This window comes from Triticum dicoccoides, chromosome 3A, assembly GCF_002162155.2.
Source record: "Triticum dicoccoides isolate Atlit2015 ecotype Zavitan chromosome 3A, WEW_v2.0, whole genome shotgun sequence".
Lineage (NCBI taxonomy): Eukaryota > Viridiplantae > Streptophyta > Magnoliopsida > Poales > Poaceae > Triticum > Triticum dicoccoides.
The window spans coordinates 652,162,514-652,182,951 of record NC_041384.1 but is presented as its reverse complement, the minus strand read 5'-3'; positions in this window follow the sequence as shown (position 1 = coordinate 652,182,951).

Sequence of the window (20,438 nt, the reverse complement as noted above, 5' to 3'; positions counted from 1 at the left end):
CCATTCACATGCTCTAGCAAATATCAACATGTTTATTCAGTTATTGAGCCCACAAGCAAGCCTGTTAATTTTTTTGTCGGTTCTAATGAGATTCTGTTTTTCACGGCTACCATTTGCATTTTCTGATGTTTAATGATGTGATGTTCTTAGCAATAGATCTCAGGGGTAATGAAGTACCCGTTGTGATTTTTAATTCTGTTTTGCATTAGCTATTAGCTAAGCGCGGCAATGAAGATCAAGAAATGAGTTGCACCCTTTCTCATCTAAGAATAAACTTTTTATAACATAATCTATATATTTTCATTTCAGTTTTTACCTTAGTGCATCTACCCTGATTGACAACACATGTCTTCTGCAGGATTCATCCTAATTCTTCAAATAATGATCAGCCGTCTCCTTTTGCCATTTCAATTAGAGAAGCTCGGGAGGAATACAAAGATGTAATTGCAACGATCAAGAACACAAAAGAACCACTGTTCTTTTAATTTAAAATGCGAGTCCACAACAAAATACACCGCTAACAAATTGTCCGGTGACCATCCATTCTTTGGGTACATTGTTGGCCACCAAGACACCAGCAAGCAACATCAAATAGATAATGTTAAGAATATCATTCATACTAGAAATTGCTATAATTTTACCCTGCAATATATATTGACACCACAAATAAATTCGAATCACTTATATATGAAATCTATCACAATGTTAATTATTATCACCTCTATATGAATCCTACCATATTATTGATTTAAATTGGCATCTTCTTAGTTATGTGGACGTTACTCAAAATTCACAATAAATTCCCACTGCAACGCGCGGGGTACCACTTAGTTTTGATAGAAGTGAAGTCATAGTATTATGGTACTTCAAGGAAGAAAAACTGAAGTTTGCAAATCATCTTGATTGCAAGCTTGGTTCCTTTCCTACCTCTTATTTGGGTATTCTAGTTAGTGACTCTTGGCTTCTGATGAAGGATCTTCATCCGGTGGTGACCAAGATTCATCATCGAACGAACCTTGGAAGGGGAGGGTACTCTCCAAGGCGTCACGGACCGTCCTTATAAATTCGTCCTTGGCGAGTCTTCCCATGTTTATCATGGGATTTACCTTCTTCATGAATGATTGCACGAGGAGATTGCCAAGCACCAGTCCAGATTATTTTGGTCCGGAGAGGGAGGCAAGCAGAAGTATCATATGGTCAAATGCTCCGAGCTTTGCAAGCCTAAGTATCAGAGGGTCTTTGCATTATTAGCTCCAAATGTATGAACATCGCTCTCCTCGGTTCTAGCGCGTTTCCAATAATGATGGCAGTCTTTGGCTAGATATCATCAAGGTCAAATACTTAAGGGGCGAGCCACTTGCTTTCTGTCAACGCTACTACCTCTCAGTTTTGGCAAGCCGTAGTTCAATTGATGCTGGTGCTCCGATTAGGCTCGTCCATCTCGGTGGGTACAGGGACAATGACCCTGTTTTGGTTTGATCGAAGGGTTGACAACCAACCGTTGGGCACCTATTTCCCTATCCTATTCTTCATATGTGCCCTACCCAGCATCTAGGCAGAGACCGCCCTCCAGGACCTATGGCAACTCACATTCAGACGCTCGTTCAGGCCTGTTGAGCTTTATGCATGGGAAGAGTTGCTGGACTGCGTTGCCCTTCACTCCCCCTCCGCCCATCCGGACAACATACCTTGGCACCTAAAGGCTTCAGGGCATTTCTATACCAAGTCACTATACCGACACATTGCTCACTTAGAGGGGGCAGAGGAGTTGTATCAAATTCGGAACGTCCAAATTCCTTTAAAATATGGATCTTCCTTTGGTAGCTCATTTGCGGTAGGGTATCTTTAGGTGTGGAAGTACACAAGCACAATGGCCCAGGCAATGACATGTGCCCACTATGCTTGGTGCAAGAGGACTTGAAAATTTCTCGGATTTCTTTAGAGATCTTCAGGTTTGCTCTCCCTTCGATTGGCAATGATTGTGGCTGGTTTTTGGTGGGAAGTCTTGGACAGTTTGGATGATCCACAATAAGCAATTTATTGAGAAACTAATTTTGCCTCGCTCATCCAATTCTATTTACAGACTATGTGATTTCCTGCAACAATGGAAGGTCCTAAGCAAGCAACCGGAGGACGAAGCCCTCGACGATATATCTACTAGACTTCGCTCCCTTGCGCAACGCCTGATGCCACCGCCTCTGCCTTACCGGACTAGGGTCCCTGCCTTTTTATGTTTGCGTGCGTGTGTGGGCTTGTTGTTTAGCTGGTGCCTCATGGGAAAATTTTGGGTGCTCCCCATGCTCCAACTTCAAAACATCGATTTTAAATGTTTCAAAAATTTCAGAAAAAATGTGAATGCTCACAAGGAATATGACTATAATCCCTAAAAATTTCAGGTCCAAACTCGAAATGTACATTGAGAAACAAAAAAGACAAATTCAGATGTGAATAGTGTCAAATGTTGCTTTTGTCTTTTTATGACACTATTCATTCTATATTTCACATTTTCGTTTCTTAATTTTCAGTATAAGTTTAGATCTGTAATTTTTAGGCCGTGTAGTTAAATTTCTTCTAAACATTCATAATTGTTTTCAGAATTTCTTGAAACATTCAAAATTGATTTTTTTTAAATATTGGAGTATGGAGAGGATCCCAAGGATGGGAGCACCTGATATTTTCCCGTGCCTCCAAAGAGACTAAGTTCTTGTGTTGGTACTTGGATCTTATACTTTGAGAACCTTGTTGCTTGGCGGTTGCTTTATCTATAAAGCACAGTGAAAGCCTATTTTTTTAAATGTCTGACAAACTATAGCAGCAAAGAATGCACCATGGCAGTGTGGCTTAACCATAGTCCCATGTATTGAGGAATTTGTGCTTCTCGAGTGTAACTCTATCAACATCGAATAAACTCATTTTAACCCGAAAAAAAAGGAGAACTAGTAGGCTAATCCCGGCGTCCGTTGTGTCATTTCAAATAAGTGCACTTTCAGGGATCTCGGTCCTGATATATGCTCAACCATGAAAATAAATCCAGACAGTCTTGCGAAGAAAAGAAAAAAAGACAGTCAGGTAGATTTCTCAAAGAAATCTCAGGAACTAGTAAAACGCCCGTGCATTGCTACGGGCTCTTTGTATATAACAATAGTTCAACATCAGTTATGTATAATATATACTTTACCCTTGTATTAATTATGCTTATGCATCATTGTCGACCTTCTTTGATGTAAAGACACTCTTTCTCACTTTGTCTCTCATCTCCAACACTCTTGTTTCTCTCCCTCTCTCCATCAATTTCCCTATTGTGCCCTCATCTTCTCCGTCCTCTCAAATTCCCTCAATCAGTTATTTAAGTGTTCGAGTATACACAAAATAATATTTTCCAGTGTAATATTTTCAGGACTAAGAGCATCTCCAATAGACGGTCCATATGTAAAAATAACCAACTTTTGAATCTTCCGAGGCAAAAAATATCTCTCCAACAGATGGTCGATATGCAAATTTTTTTTTACATTTCCACCTCCACAAGATTTAAAATATAACACCTCGCGGTGCAAATTTACATCTCCGGAGGCAGGAGATGTAAAAACCGTGGCCGCGCACCAACGCCAAACCGTCCTTCAGTTCATTTCCCCACTTCTTCCTCCCGCCCGCCCGCCGCCGCCCCGCTGCAGCTCCCCGACGCCGCCCGCCGCGGATCCAGCCCCGTCCCTACCCCCGCTGCCGATTCCACCCCGCCTGGACCGCCGCCCGCCGTCGTACGGGTGGATCGGGCCATCGCCGCACCGCGCCGCCCCGGCTCCGTCCGCCTTCGCTCCGGCCGCCTCCGCCCCGCCCCGGACCCGTCCGCCTTAGACCCGCCCCGGCCCCGCCGGCCTCCGCCCGCTCCGGCCTCTGCCCGCTCCCGCCCGCACCACTCGCTACCACTGCGCGCCCTTTCTGGCACTGCACGCCGCCGCCCCGCTCGGTCCGCCTCCGCCCCACAGCGCACGCCGCCGCCCGCTCCCAGCTCGGTCACCGCCCCGACCTCTCTCCATCTGTCGCTGCCCTGACTTGCGTCGGCCGCCGCCGCCGCCCAATGGCACCGAAGAAGACGCTGAAGGGCAAGTCGGCTTTCTTCGGCGTGAGGGTGAAGCCCTCGGGAACTTCGGAGTGGAGTTCTCCGACGCCGGGGGGCGTTGGTGACTCAGCACGTATCCCACCACCGACGAGGTTGTGCGTGCCTACGATGTGGCGGTGTGGCGTGTCGGACGGCCGAAGACGGACCTCAACTTCCCGACAATCGAGACCTGGGTGGTGGCGGAGTGGCTCGTGCTGCAGGGCATCCAAATGGAGGAGATGCCGACGACGACGAAGAAGAGACCGGCGATTGTCGTCACTCCCGGTGGCGATGGCTCAGTTTGCAGGGGAGCATCCTGTTGGGGAACATAGTGATTTCAAATTTCTCCTACGCACACACAAGATCATGGTGATGCATAGCAACGCGAGGGAAGAGTATCGTCTACGTACTCTCGTAGACCGTAAGCGGAAGCTTTATGACAACGCGGTTGATGTAGTCGTACGGCTTCACGATCGACCAATCTAGCACCGAAGGTACGACACCTCCGCGATCTGCACACATTTAGCTCGTTGACGTTCCGCGAACTCACGATCCGGTAGAGCTTCGAGGGAGAGTTTCATCAGCACGACGGTGTGATGACGGTGATGATGATGCTACCGGAACAGGGCTTCACCTAAGCACCGCTACGATATAACCAAGGTGGATTATGGTGGAGGGGGGCACCGCACACGGCTAAAAGATCAATGATCAACTTGTGTGTCCATGGGGTGCCCCCCTCCCCCGTATATAAAGGAGTGGAGGAGGGGGAGGGGGCCGGCCTCTCTAGGCGCGCCCAAGGGAGTCCTGCTCCCACCGGGAGTAGGATTCCCCCTTCCCTTGTTTGGTTTTAGGAGAGAAGGAAGGAGGAGGAATAAGGAAGGAAAGGGGGGCCCGGCCCCCCTCCCAATTCAGATTGGGCTTGGGGAGGGGGGGCCCTCTCCTTTGCTTCTTCTTCCTCTCTTCTACTAAGGCCCAATAAGGCCCAGATACCTCCTGGTACTCCGGTATACTCCCGATTTCACCCGGAACCATTCCGATGTCCAGACATAGGCTTCCAATATATCAATCTTTACGTCTCGACCATTTCAAGACTCCTTGTAATGTCCGTGATCAAATCCGGGACTCCGAACTACCTTCGGTACATCAAAACACATAAACTCGTAATACTGATCGTCACCGAACGTCAAGCGTGCGGACCCTATGGGTTCGAGAACTATGTAGACATGACCGAGACATGTCTCCGGTCAATAACCAATAGCGGAACCTGGATGCTCATATTGGTTCCTACATATTCTACGAAGATCTTTACCAGTCAAACCGCATAACGATATACGTTGTTCCCTTTGTCATCGGTATGTTACTTGCCCGAGATTCGATCGTCGCTATCTCAATAACTAGTTCAATCTCGCTACCGGCAAGTCTCTTTACTCGTTTCGTAATGATACATCCCGTAACTAACTCATTAGCTACATTGCTTGCAAGGCTTATTTTGATGTACATTACCGAGAGGGCCCAGAGATACCTCTCCTACAATCGAAGTGACAAATCCTAATCTTGATCCATGCGAACTCAACAAACACCATCGGAGACACCAATAGAGCACCTTTATAATCACCCAGTTACGTTGTGACGTTTGGTAGCACACAAAGTGTTCCTCCGGTATTCGGGATTTGCATGATCTCATAGTCATAGGAACATGTCTAGTTATGGAGAAAGCAATAGCAACAAAGTAAACGATCATCGTGCTTAGCTACAGATGGGTCAAGTCAATCACATCATTCTCTAATGATGTGATCCCGTTAATCAAATGACAACTCATGTTTATGGCTAGGAAACTTAACCATCTTTGATTGAACGAGCTAGTCAAGTAGAGGCATACTAGTGACACTCTGTTTGTCTATGTATTCACACATGTACTAAGTTTCTGGTTAATACAATTCTAGCATGAATAATAAATATTTATCATGATACAAGGAAATATAAATAACAACTTTATTATTGCCTCTAGGGCATATTTCCTTCACATCCCGAGTATGCCCAGACCGAGCAGGAGCTCTACTAGAAGCGTGATGCCGAGAAGAAGAAGAAGGAGGAGGAGGAGGAGGAGGAGGAGGTGAAGAAAGAGGACGAGGCCGGCCCCTCGACGATAATCCCCATCCTCCATCATCGTCGGAGGAGGACGAGGAGTTCTGGGGGCTCTTGGATGACTCCAATGAGTCGTACGGGATGCCCTCGTGAGTAGTTCTGCTAGTTTAAATTTATGTCATCTATGTTTGAATTTGATGTTTGAACTATGTTGATATGAAGTAGTAGTTGGTCGTTTTCAGAATTTTACATCTTTGTTTTGGACCATCTGTTGGAGTTGCTCTTTTACATCTCCGTTTTGGACCATCTGTTGGAGTTAAGCCTTTTTTGTAGATGTAAAAAACTCTTCTTGGTGATGTAAATTTTTACATAACCGGTTTGGATCACCAAAATATACATCATCTATTGGAGATGCTCTAAGCATTATATTTGCCACCACAACAAAATGAATTTCATGGAAATTGTTTTGGGTGATTCGCTCTATCCTTAAAAGTTTTCAGGGGTCATGAGAAATATTTTGTGGAGCACTACAACACACTCCACACATATGATGGCGTAATTTTTCATTTTCTGATAAGAAATGTATTTTTTATCTATTTGTGTGAAACATTGTAAGCATGATAGGTAGGTTTGTGTGGATATCATGATACGAACCGGAATGTCAGCAAGTTTAAACTATTTCATGGCAATAATCCATGTACTCTCTTTATAATTTATTTTGCACTATCATAAATCAAGTCATTACAAACACTACTTGCCTTGGTCCATCAAGTATTCTCTTAGACCATTGAATAACCTTAGCAAGAAATTTTTTACACAGAGCGAAGTGCTAATATTTATATATCAAATACATCAAAGCTTAACCAGCCTGTAGATTTTCCCTACATTAAAACCAATTAACTCTTCTATGAGGTACTTATTTCACCACATGCAAATTTCTTCTGATTACCTCCATCCCCTTATAGCAGCACCCCTCATAAGCACTCCTACTTCCTATGAAGTTGAATCTTCATCAAATGTTAATGTCTCATTTTCTTCCTTGACGTCTTATACTATTTATTTTCATGGATATATGGTGCTTTGCTTCCACTGTGGTGATATTCTGCTATGTCATTTATAAAAACATGTCTACTTTGTAGTATCCAATGTATCATGCACTTGTGTCTTCTCGCCATATAGTCTCAACTGCAGATAAGGCTTCAAAAACAACGGTCACGTGTAAGATCTAGGCTATTTACTGAAGTGACATTGATGGTAGCTATCTGCAGGTTTTCTTCAATCAACAGCTCCGACTGGCATACCCGCTGATAATTCTACCTTAGTTGTAGGCAAGTAGGCCGGTATGTTCATCTATTATCAGGAACTCCTCTTCACATATGAATTTTAGTGGAACAACAATTCTACTGAGACCCTGGCATTAAAAGTAGCGCGACAAAGACCGGCAAACAAATTTTGTTAGATAATAGAAATTTAGAACCATCGAGGGACATAATACCACTCTGCTATCAAATGGAGCATAATTGCAACACACAATATTTGAGCTAGCATGTCTTCTTTTCCCAATCAAATATATGCATTTCTTTTCTCAAAGCTAGTCTTTGCTGTAAAAATAACTTTATACTTTTTGTTTGCAGTTTGAATATGGTTAGCTCTTTTGCCGCTTTACAGATTATGATGGTTCTATTCTATCTATGTAGCTATGGGATACTGTTGGACTGAAAAGGTCAAGAGTCTTGGTGTTGCATAACAGCAGAGTATGATTAATTATTAGTCTCACCTACAAATCTAGCTTGTGTAGGATACAGTAATTCTGATACCCAGAGACCAAAAAGTGGTGCCTGAATAATACTATGAAAAGGATGGCCTAAATAAAATTTTGCTCATAAGATTGCATGCGTAGAAGATTGCTGACAGGAAATAAATTGCACTAAAAGGATGAACAAATCCGACTTTATGGGAAGAGTACAACAGCCATGAAGAGTGGAGTATATTATACCTAATATGTGCTGCCATAGATAACGCCTTCAAGATGAACTATCAAACTGATACTGAAGGTTGTATTATTGACATGAAGTACCAATACATGGGAGCAATGAACATGGCGATAGTGGTCGACGAATGCACAAAGGCGACCGCCGTTCAAATGAATAACACACCTATTACAGAGACCCCACATCGCCATCTAGAGGAGAATCATTTGGAGGAAACATAGAGTGGAGGGCCGGAGGGGAGGGAGAGGGCCGGCCGTCGCCCGTCGCCAACTGCCTTGTTGCCACACACGGAGGCCTGCCTTCTCACCGGATCGGGTCGGAGCGGCGTCCCGAGAGAAAAGATGCACACGGTGTTCGCCCCCTCGGTGTATCACTTAGAGGGGGCAGAGGAGTTGTCTCAAATTCGGAACGTCCAAATTCCTTTAAAATATGGATCTTCCTTTTGTAGCTCATTTGCGGTAGGGTATCTTTAGGGGTGGAAGTACACAAGCACAATGGCCCAGGCGATGGCATGTGCCCACTATGCTTGGTGCAAGAGGACTTGAAAATTTCTCGGATTTCTTTAGAGATCTTCAGGTTTGCTCTCCCTTCGATTGGCAATGATTGTGGTTGGTTTTTGGTGGGATGTTTTTGACAGTTTGGACGATCCACAATAAGCAATTTATTGAGAAACTAATTTTTCCTCGCTCATCCAATTCTATTTACAGACTATGTGATTTCCTGCAACAATGGAAGTTCCTAAGCAAGCAACCGGAGGACGAAGCCCTCGACGATATATCTACTAGACTTCGCTCCCTTGCGCAACGCCTGATGCCACCGCCTCTGCCTTATCCGGACTAGGGTCCCTGCCTTTTTATGTTTGCGTGCGTGTGTGGGCTTGTTGTTTAGCTGGTGCCTCATGGGAAAATTTTGGGTGCTCCCCATGCTCCAACTTCAAAACATCGATTTTAAATGTTTCAAAAATTTCAGAAAAATGTGAATGCTCACAAGGAATATGACTACAATCCCTAAAAATTTCAGGTCCAAACTCGAAATGTACATTGGGAAACAAAAAAGACAAATTCAAAAGTGAATAGTGTCAAATGTTCCTTTTGTCTTTTTATGACACTATTCATTCTACATTTCACATTTTCGTTTCTTAATTTTCAGTATAAGTTTAGATCTGTAATTTTTAGGGCGTGTAGTTACATTTCTTCTGAACATTCATAATTTTTTTCAGAATTTCTTGAAACATTCAAAATTGATTTTTTTAAAATATTGGAGTATGGGGAGTATCCCAAGGATAGGAGCACCTGATATTTTCCCGTGCCTCGAAAGAGACTAAGTTCTTGTGTTGGTACTTGGATCTTATACTTTGAGAACCTTGTTGCTTGGCGGTTGCTTTATCTATAAAGCACAGTGAAAGCCTATTTTTTTAAATGTCTGACAAACTATAGCCGCATAGAATGCACCATGGCAGTGTGGCTTAACCATAGTCCCATGTATTGAGGAATTTGTGCTTCTCAATTGTAACTCTATCAACATCCAATAAACTCATTTTAAACCGAACAAAAGGAGAACCAGTAGGCTAATCCCGGCGTCCGTTGTGTCATTTCTAATAAGTGCACTTTCAGGGATCTCGGTCCTGATATATGCTCAAGCATGAAAATAAATCCAGACAGTCTTGCGAAAAAAAGAAAAAAAGACAGACATGTAGATTTCTCAAAGAAATCTATCAGGAACTAGTAAAACGGCCGTGCGTTGCTACGGGCTTTTTGTATATAACAATAGTTCAACATCAGTTATGTATAATATATACTTTACCCTTGTATTAATTATGCTTATGTATCATTGCCGACCTTCTTTGATGTAAAGACACTCTTTCTCACTTTGTCTCTCATCTCCAACACCCTTCTTTCTCTCCCTCTCTCCATCCATTTCCCTATTGTGCCCTCATCTTCTCCGTCCTCTCAAATTCCCTCAATCAGTTATTTAAGTGTTCGACTATACACAAAATAATATTTTCCAATGTAATATTTTCAGGACTAAGAGCATCTCCAATAGACGGTCCATATGTAAAAATAACTAACTTTTGAATCTTCCGAGGCAAAAAATATCTCTCCAACAAATGGTCCATATGCAAAAAAAAAAATACATTTCCACCTCCACAAGATTTAAAATACAACACCTCGCGGTGCAAATTTACATCTCCGGAGGCAGGAGATGTAAAAATCGTGGCCGCGCACCAACGCCCAACCGTCCTTCAGTTCATTTCCCCACTTCTTCCTCCCGCCCGCCCGACGCCCCCACGCCGCAGCTCCCGGACGCTGCCCGCCGTAGATCCAGCCCCGTCCCTACCCCCGCTGCCGATTTCACCCCACCTGGACCGCCGCCCGCCGTCGTACGGGTGGATCGGGCCGTCGCCGCACCGCGCCGCCCCGGCTCCGTCCGCCTTCGCTCAGGCCGCCTCCGCCCCGCCCCGGACGCGTCCGCCTTAGACCCGCCCCGGCCCCGCCGGCCTCCGCCCGCTCCGGCCTCGTCCCGCCCCCGCCCACACCGCTCGCTACTTCGGAGTGGAGTTCTCCGACGCCGGGGGGCGTTGGTGACTCGGCACGTATCCCACCGCCGATGAGGTTGCGCGTGCCTATGATGTGGCGGTGTGGCGTGTCGGACGGCCGATGACGGACCTCAACTTCCCGACAATCGAGACCTGGGCGGTGGCGGAGTGGCTCGTGTTGCAGGGCATCCGAATGGAGGAGATGCCGACGACGAAGAAGAAGAGACCGACGATTGTTGTCACTCCCGGTGAGAGCGACGAGGTGGCGATGGCTCAGTTTGCAGGGGAGCATTCTGTTGGGGAACATAGTGATTTCAAATTTCTCCTACGCACACACAAGATCATGGTGATGCATAGCAACAAGAGGGAAGAGTATCGTATACGTACTCTCGTAGACCGTGAGCGGAAGCTTTATGACAATGCGGTTGATGTAGTCGTACGGCTTCACGATCGACCGATCTAGCACCGAAGGTACGACACCTCCGTGATCTACACACGTTCTGCTCGTTGACGTCCCGCGAACTCACGATCCGGTAGAGCTTCGAGGGAGAGTTTCATCAGCACGACGGTGTGATGACGGTGATGATGATGCTACCGGAACAGGGCTTCGCCTAAGCACCGCTACGATATAACCAAGGTGGATTATGGTGGAGGGGGGCACCGCACACGGCTAAAAGATCAATGATCAACTTGTGTGTCCATGGGGTGCCCCCCTCCCCCGTATATAAAGGAGTGGAGGAGGGGGAGGGGGGCGGCCTCTCTAGGCGCGCCCAAGGGAGTCCTGCTCCCACCGGGAGTAGGATTCCCCCTTCCCTTGTTTGGTTTTAGGAGAGAAGGAAGGAGGAGGAAGAAGGAAGGAAAGGGGGGCCCGGCCCCCCTCCCAATTCATATTGGGCTTGGGGAGGGGGGGCGCCCTCTCCTTTGCTTCTTCTTCCTCTCTTCCACTAAGGCCCAATAAGGCCCAGATACCTCCTCGTACTCCGGTATACTCCCGATTTCACCCGGAACCATTCCGATGTCCAAACATAGGCTTCCAATATATCGATCTTTACGTCTCGACCATTTCGAGATTCCTAGTATTGTCCGTGATCAAATCCGGGACTCTGAACTACCTTCGGTACATCAAAACACATAAACTCGTAATACTGATCGTCACCAAACATTAAGCGTGCGGACCCTATGGGTTCGAGAACTATGTAGACATGACCGAGACATGTCTCCGGTCAATAACCAATAGCGGAACCTGGATGCTCATATTGGTTCCTACATATTCTACGAAGATTTTTATCGGTCAAACCGCATAACGATATACGTTGTTCCCTTTGTCATCGGTATGTTACTTGCCCGAGATTCGATCGTCGCTATCTCAATAACTAGTTCAATCTCGTTACCGGCAAGTCTCTTTACTCGTTCCGTAATGATACATCCCGTAATTAACTCATTAGCTACATTTCTTGCAAGGCTTATTTTGATGTACATTACCGACAGGGCCCAGAGATACCTCTCCGACAATTAAAGTGACAAATCCTAATCTTGATCCATGCCAACTCAACAAACACCATCGGAGACACCTGTAGAGCACCTTTATAATCACCCAGTTATGTTGTGACGTTTGGTAGCACACAAAGTGTTCCTCCGGTATTCGGGATTTGCATGATCTCATAGTCATAGGAACATGTATAGTTATGGAGAAAGCAATAGCAACAAACTAAACGATCATCGTGCTAAGCTAATAGATGGGTCAAGTCAATCACATCATTCTCTAATGATGTGATCCCGTTAATCATATGACAACTCATGTTTATGGCTAGGAAACTTAATCATATTTGATTCAACGAGCTAGTCAAGTAGAGGCATACTAGTGACACTCTGTTTGTCTATGTATTCACACATGTACTAAGTTTCCGGTTAATACAATTCTAGCATGAATAATAAACATTTATCATGATACAAGGAAATATAAATAACAACTTTATTATTGCCTCTAGGGTATATTTCCTTCACATCCCGAGTATGCCCAGACCGAGCAGGATTTCTACTGGAAGCGTGATGCCGAGAAGAAGAAGAAGAAGAAGGAGGAGGAGGAGGTGAAGAAGGAGGACGAGGCCGGCCCCTCGACGGTAATCCCCATCCTCCATCATCGTCGGAGGCGGACGAGGAGTTCTGGTGGCTCTTGGATGACTCCAATCAGTCGTACGGGATGCCCTCGCGAGTAGTTCTGCTAGTTTAAATTTATGTCATCTATGTTTGAATTTGATGTTTGAACTACGTTGATATGAAGTAGTAGTTGGTCGTTTTCAGAATTTTACATCTTTGTTTTGGACCATCTGTTGGAGTTGCTCGTCTACATCTCCGTTTTGGACCATCTGTTGGAGTTAAGCCTTTTTTGGAGATGTAAAAAACACTTTTTGGTGATGTAAATTTTTACATCACCGGTTTGGATCACCAAAATATACATCATCTATTGGAGATGCTCTAAGCATTATATTTTCCACCACAACAAAATGAATTTCATGGAAATTGTTTCGGATGATTCGCTCTATCCTTAAAAGTTTTCAGGGGTCATGAGAAATATTTTGTGGAGCACTACAACACACTCCACACATATGATGGCGTAATTTTTCATTTTCTGATACGAAACGTATTTTTTATCTATTTGTGTGAAACATTGTAAGCATGATAGGTAGGTTTGTGTGGATATCATGATACGAACCGGAATATCAGCAAGTCTAAACTATTTCATGGCAATAATCCATGTACTCTCTTTATAATTTATTTTGCACTATCATAAACCAAGTCATTACAAACACTACTTGCCTTGGTCCATCAAGTATTCTCTTAGCCCATTGAATAACCTTATCAAGAATTTTTTTACACAGAGCGAAGTGCTAATATTTATACGTCAAATACATCAAAGCTTAACCAACCTGTAGATTTTCCCTATATTAAAACCAATTAACTCTTCTATGAGGTAGTTATTTCACCACATGCAAATTTCTTCTGATTACCTCCATCCCCTTATAGCAGCACCCCTCATAAGCACTCCTACTTCCTATGAAGTTGAATCTTCATCAAATGTTAATGTCCCATTTTCTTCCTTGACGTCTTATACTATTTATTTTCATGGATATAGGGTGCTTTGCTTCCACTGTGGTGATATTCTGCTATGTCATTTATAAAAACATGTCTACTTTGTAGTATCCAATGTATCATGCACTTGCGTCTTCTCGCCATATAGTCTCAACTGCAGATAAGGCTTCAAAAACAACGGTCACGTGTAAGATCTAGGCTATTTACTTAAGTGACATTGATGGTAGCTATCTGCAGGTTTTCTTCAATCAACAGCTCCGACTGGCGTACCCGCTGATAATTCTACCTTAGTTGTAGGCAAGTAGGCCGGTATGTTCATCTATTATCAGGAACTCCTCTTCACATATGAATTTTAGTGGAACAACAATTCTACTGAAACCCTGGCATTAAAAGTAGCACGACAAAGACCGGCAAACAAATTTTGTTAGATAATAGAAATTTAGAATCATCGAGGGACATAATACCACTCTGCTATCAAATGGAGCATAAGTGCAACACATAATACTTGAGCTAGCATGTCTTCTTTTCCCAATCAAATATATGCATTTCTTTTCTCAAAGCTAGTCTTTGCTGTAAAAATAACTTTATACTTTTTGTTTGCAGTTTGAATATGGTTAGCTCTTTTGCCGCTTTATAGATTATGATGGTTCTATTCTATCTATGTAGCTATGGGATACTATTGGACTGAAAAGGTCAAGAGTCTTGGTGTTGCATAACAGCAGAGTATGATTAATTGTCAGTCTCACCTACAAATCTAGCTTGTGTAGGATACAGTAATTCTGATAACCAGAGACCAAAAAGTGGTGCTTGAATAATACTACGAAAAGGATGGCCTAAATAAAATTTTGCTCATAAGATTGCATGCGTAGAAGATTGCTGACAGGAAATAAATTGCACTAAAAGGATGAACAAATCTGACTTTATGGGAAGAGAGTACAACAGCCATGAAGAGTGGAGTATATTATACCTAATATGTGCTGCCATAGGTAACGCCTTCAAGATGAATTATCAAACTGATACTGAAGGTTGTATTATTGACATGAAGTACCAATACATGGGAGCAATGAACATGGCGATAGTGGTCGACGAATGCACAAAGGCGACCGCCGTTCAAATGAATAACACACTTGTTACAGAGACCCCACATCGCCATCTAGAGGAGAATCATTTGGAGGAAACATAGAGTGGAGGGCCGGAGGGGAGGGAGAGGGCCGGCCGTCGCCCGTCGCCAACCGCCCTTGTCGCCACACACGGAGGCCTGCCTTCTCACCGGATCAGGTCGGAGCGGCGTCCCGAGAGAAAAGATGCACACGGTGTTCGCCCCCTCGGTCTATCTCTCCCGGCGTGGCCCATCTCGACGAGATGTGGCCGTGATGGATCTGGCCGCCGCCCCGCTGACTTCCTTGACTCGATCTGGGGCCTCCTCGCTTTAAGATGAGAAGGTGAGTGAAGGGCGGCGCCGTTGGGGAAGAGGGCGGCTTTGGGTGGGGGAGAGGGAACAGGGCGGCTGTGCACGAGCATTCGAGGGGGCCTCGTTCGCCTGATGAGATTTCTTTGTTACGATTTACACATTAATTTTCTTAAAATCAGTTATTTGTTTCCTAATTAATGTGATTGAGCGATTTTTCTTAAAATCAATTATTTGTTTTCTAATTAATGTGTTTGAGCGATTTAAGGTAATGTTAATTAACTTAGATTTGATCTTTAGAGATTGATCGTGATTGATTCTACATTACTAAATAATTTGCGCCAGCATGGAAAATTCTGATATGTTCATATTTCTTTCATTGTGTGAGAGGGTGACGCGAAAATAAATCGATGAAGTGGGGGAGGGGATGAAAAAATCTACAAAAAAACCTACGAAAAAAACTAGCGAAAGTGGGAGGTGGGACGAAAAAACCCCCGGAAAAGAGACTACCAACTGCTCCATTAGGAGTAGAAATTCAAGGGGGCCTCGTTCGCCTGATGAGATTTCTTTGTTATGATTTGCACATTAATTTTCTTAAAATCGGTTATTTGTTTCCAAATTAATGTGATTGAGCGATTTAAGGCAATGTTAATTAATTTCGATTTGATCTTTAGAGATTGATCGTGATTGATTCTACATTACTAAATAATTTGTGCCAGCATGGAAAATTCTGATATGTTCAGATTCCTTTCATTGTGTGAGAGGGTGACGCGAAAATAAACCAGTGAAGTGGGGGAGGGGACGAAAAAATCTACAAAAAAAACCCAGCGAAAGTGGGAGGCGGGACGAAAAAACCCCGGAACGGAGACTAACAACTGCTCCGTTAGGAGTAGAGATCAGTGATTTTCTTAAATCAATTATTGATGTGAAGTACCAATACATGGTAGCAATGAACATGGCGATAGTGGTCGATGAATGCACAAGGGCGACCGCCGTTCAAATGCATAGCACACATGTTACAGAGACCCCGCATCGCCATCTAGAGAAGAATCATTTGGAGGAAACATAGAGTGGAGGGCCGGAGGGAAGGGAGAGGGCCGGCCGTCCCCCGTCGCCAGCCACCCTTGTTGCCGCACACGGAGGCCTACCTTCTCACCGGATCGGGTCGGAGCGGCGTCCCGAGAGAGAAGATGCACACGGTGTCCGCCCCCTCGATCTACCTCTCCCGGCACGGCCCATCTCGACGAGATGTGGCCGTGATGGATCTGGCCGCCGCCCCGCTGACTTCCTTGACTCGATCTGGGGCCTCCTCGCTTTAAGAAAAGAAGGTGAGTGGAGGGTGGCGCCGGTGGGGAAGAGGGCGGCTTTGGGTGGGGGAGAGGGAACAAGGCGGCTGTGCACGGGCGTTCGAGGGGGCCTCGTTCGCCTGATGAGATTTCTTTGTTATGATTTACACATTGATTTTCTTAAAATCGGTTATTTGTTTCCTAATTAATGTGATTGAGTGATTTTTCTTGAAATCAATTATTTGTTTTCTAATTAATGTGATTGAGCGATTTAAGGCAATGTTAATTAATTTGGATTTGATATTTAGAGATTGATCGTGATTGATTCTACATTACTAAATAATTTGCGCCAGCATGGAAAATTCTGATATGTTCAGTTTTCTTTCATTGTGTGAGAGGGTGACGCGAAAATAATCCGGTGAAGTAGGGGGAGGGGGGGGGCGAAATAAATCTACGAAAAAAACCTAGAAAAAACCCCAGCGAAAGTGGGAGATGGGACGAAAAAAACACCGAAACGGAGACTGCCAACTGATCCATTAGGAATAGAGATGAGCGATTTTTCTTAAAATCAATTATTTGTTTTCTAATTAATGTGATCGAGCGATTTAAGATAATGTTAATTAATTTAGATTTCATCTTTAGAGATTGATCGTGATTGATTTTACATTACGAAATAATTTGTGCCAGCATGGAAAATTATGACATGTTCAGATTTCTTTTATTATGTGAGAGGGGGACGCGAAAATATACCTATGAAGTGGGGAGGGGACGAAAAAAATCTATGAAAAAAACCTACGAAAAAACCAGCGACAGTAGGAGGTGGGCGAAAAACCCGAAACGGAGACTACCAACTGCTCTATTAGGAGTAAATATAATGAGATGAATCCTCACAAAAAGACCCTGAGAGAAATGAGTCATTTTTTAATAATAAAAATGAGACCTTTGCCACACTTACCAGCTCTAGTCGGCCATCTATCTGCTTGTGTTTGAAAGAAAGAACAGGCGGGCTTTCCCGAGGTCCGTTTTCATCTTCGCTCGAGAAAAGGAAAGGAACAAGAAGGCAAACCGGCCAGTGAAGCAAAGCTCAGATAAAGACGCGTCATCCCACTACCACTTTCCCGATCTGAACTCGCCATCGCCTATTTGTTCCGCGAGGAACCAAATCATTCAAACCCTAGAAATCGAATTCTCCATCCCAGACCCCTGGGAGCCGCCATGCCTCGCCAGAGCCAAAAGGCCTGCAACCAGGAGAACATCGTCATCGACCTTGACGGCGACGACAGCAGCGACCAAGGTGAGCGTGCGATCGACGACCAACCTGGTCCTTTTCCCTTTCCATCCGCTTGATCTGCTCATCACGGTGGTGTTGGGCCTTGGGCGTCCCCCGTGATCTTCTCTGTTGGTCTCTGAGACTCTGACGGTGTTGCATAGAGTGGTGTATTTTTGTTCGATGGTTGGTAGGATAGGTGCAATATGGCGCTGGTCACTCCCGTCTTCTGTTCAGATTAGATTAGATTAGCTTTGCTCCTTGTTTAATTTCTTGCAAACGGAGAAGGTTGGAAATAGCTCCTCAAATTATATTTCTAGGCGGATTCTATTGGTTATTTTAAACGACTGCATGCTCCATGTTTGGATTACACTATTGCTTCTTGGAAACGGACAGGAATTCCTAGGATAATTAGCCGGTTAGATAGAATTCATGGTATTAATTTGGGTGATGTCTTTTATACGACATGGATATTTAGAGGGTCTGGTCAGATATTAAAAACAACGATTAATATCTCGCTCTGAATCAAGGTTAAAGTTATATAAACCTACATATGCATAAGATTATTGAAAGGTCAGTAGACCCAATGAGCCATTTTAGTGGTTTATTCAGTTCAGATTAGTCTTTCATATCTAGAACAATGGTGATTAGATGTTCATGACTCGGTTTCGTGGTGAGATCTGGTGTTTGCATAGATTAACCATCTAGGGCACAGAGCCTTGGCGTTTTTTTTTTTGCGTACTTTTTTTGCGTACTGCCTTGGTGTTGTTATTTAATGAATTTTTCACCTATAAGTAGTATGTATCTTTGTATACATAAATTTGCCAAGTTCTACTAGCATCACCACATCTAGGGGTTAGGGCAATGGAAAGGCTGCTTAGCTACTATTCAAGCACTAATCAGTGGTGTGATCGATCAATTACCACCGTTTATAACATCTAATCACTGTTCATAATTTTGTCCATCTGTTTCGGTAGCTTTACAAGATTTGATAGTTATGATTTTATGTATGTGACGTACTATGACTACCAACTCACTCGTCACTTGTGTTCAGTGGTTGTTTTCCTAATTTCAAGCTAAACTATTTTTGATGTAGTTTAACTTAAAGTTGGAGGTTTACTAATCATTGGAAATTCTTAGCTCTTATCTAATTTCAATGGCCTAACTCTTCATGTCAATTACAATACACCATTTGTTTAATATGGCTGCATATGTTTTTAGCACAATCTAGGAGTTTACCCGATTATTAATTAATTATAGGATATGATATTTTTTTAGCTTTTGTATCGTTTCGCTGGATACGTTTCCTAGTGCACAGGAGGATCACATTCTAGGCTGTTTAACAATCATACACAGGCATTTCTTCCACAAGGGAAATTATTTTGTCATCTAGGAAGCAAATCACTTCCTCTTGATTCATTATATCACTATTTTAGTGATCTAAACGCTCTTATATTTCTTTACGGAGGGAGAACTTTATTATATCATTGTAAACAGTAGTAACTTAGCTAGTTCACTGGTCATGAACCAGGGTTGTTCCATTTTCTTTTAACAGAAAAATATCAATCTTGTAAGTGCTTGATTTACAATTTTTTATATATTTTCCCATATTCATATTGTAAACATGATGACTTGTTGTTAATTGTGCAACTGTTATGTGTTGTATCTTACTTTAGTCTTACGTTCACCCCTATATGTGGCTTTTCAAGATGATTTTACTACATAGTACAAAATAGTTACACAAGAGTGTTTTTTTAATTCACACGGTCTAGCATGGCGTGAGCGTGTAAGCGTGCACGTGCGTGCACATGCATGAGTGTTATCTCCATGTCATTTCTATTTTTCCTTGTGTAGAATGCCAAAATAAGTGCTCCCAGACAAGCAAAGGCAGAGAAGTTAAGCAGCGACGGAGCTTGAAAAGTGAACTACCCTCCTTTCAAGATCAACCCGCTCTAAAAAAAAGGTCCCGCATTAGCAGGAGGGACAAAACAAATAAAGAGATGCTAGACACTCATATTTTTGAGTTGTGCATGGAGTATGTTCTGTCTTTGTCTTAGGTTGTTAGTTTTCATTTTCTTTTGATTGGAATGTTAATCTTATAATGTACTACTAAAACTCTCTATGTAGGGTTGTTTGGTCATGCATGGATATTAAAAACAAGAACGATTATGCGTACCTTAATCCGTTGTGGTTTAACATGTACACCGACTGGGATGATAAATCAAGAATCCTTAAATGGATAAAAGCTAAGACGATATTCACAAGACGATATGTATTTGTACCTATTGTTATTTGGTATGTTACTCACATTATGATCATGCAGAATCACTTATTTGATCTGCATGATACCAAATATTCACTTTGTTGACTATATATAGGGGACACTGGAGCCTTCTTGTGTTGTGCAATTTTGGCAAGACCAAGTACTTGGGTACTAAGAAGGGGCCACGCATGCTGCTACTGGATTCACTTAAAAAGGTGAAAGCGGAGAGGTTACAACCAATCATCAACAGGTTTGTTCACTTTATTTTCTCTCTCACTAAGCCATCAAAATAATTCATCTTAGCATGTTTACATATTTTGTTGTAGCATGGTTTTGCATGTAGGCAACTCAAGATACTACAATGAGATATGTTTTTTATCTATATATATTATTAGCCCAACAAGGTGTTTAGTATT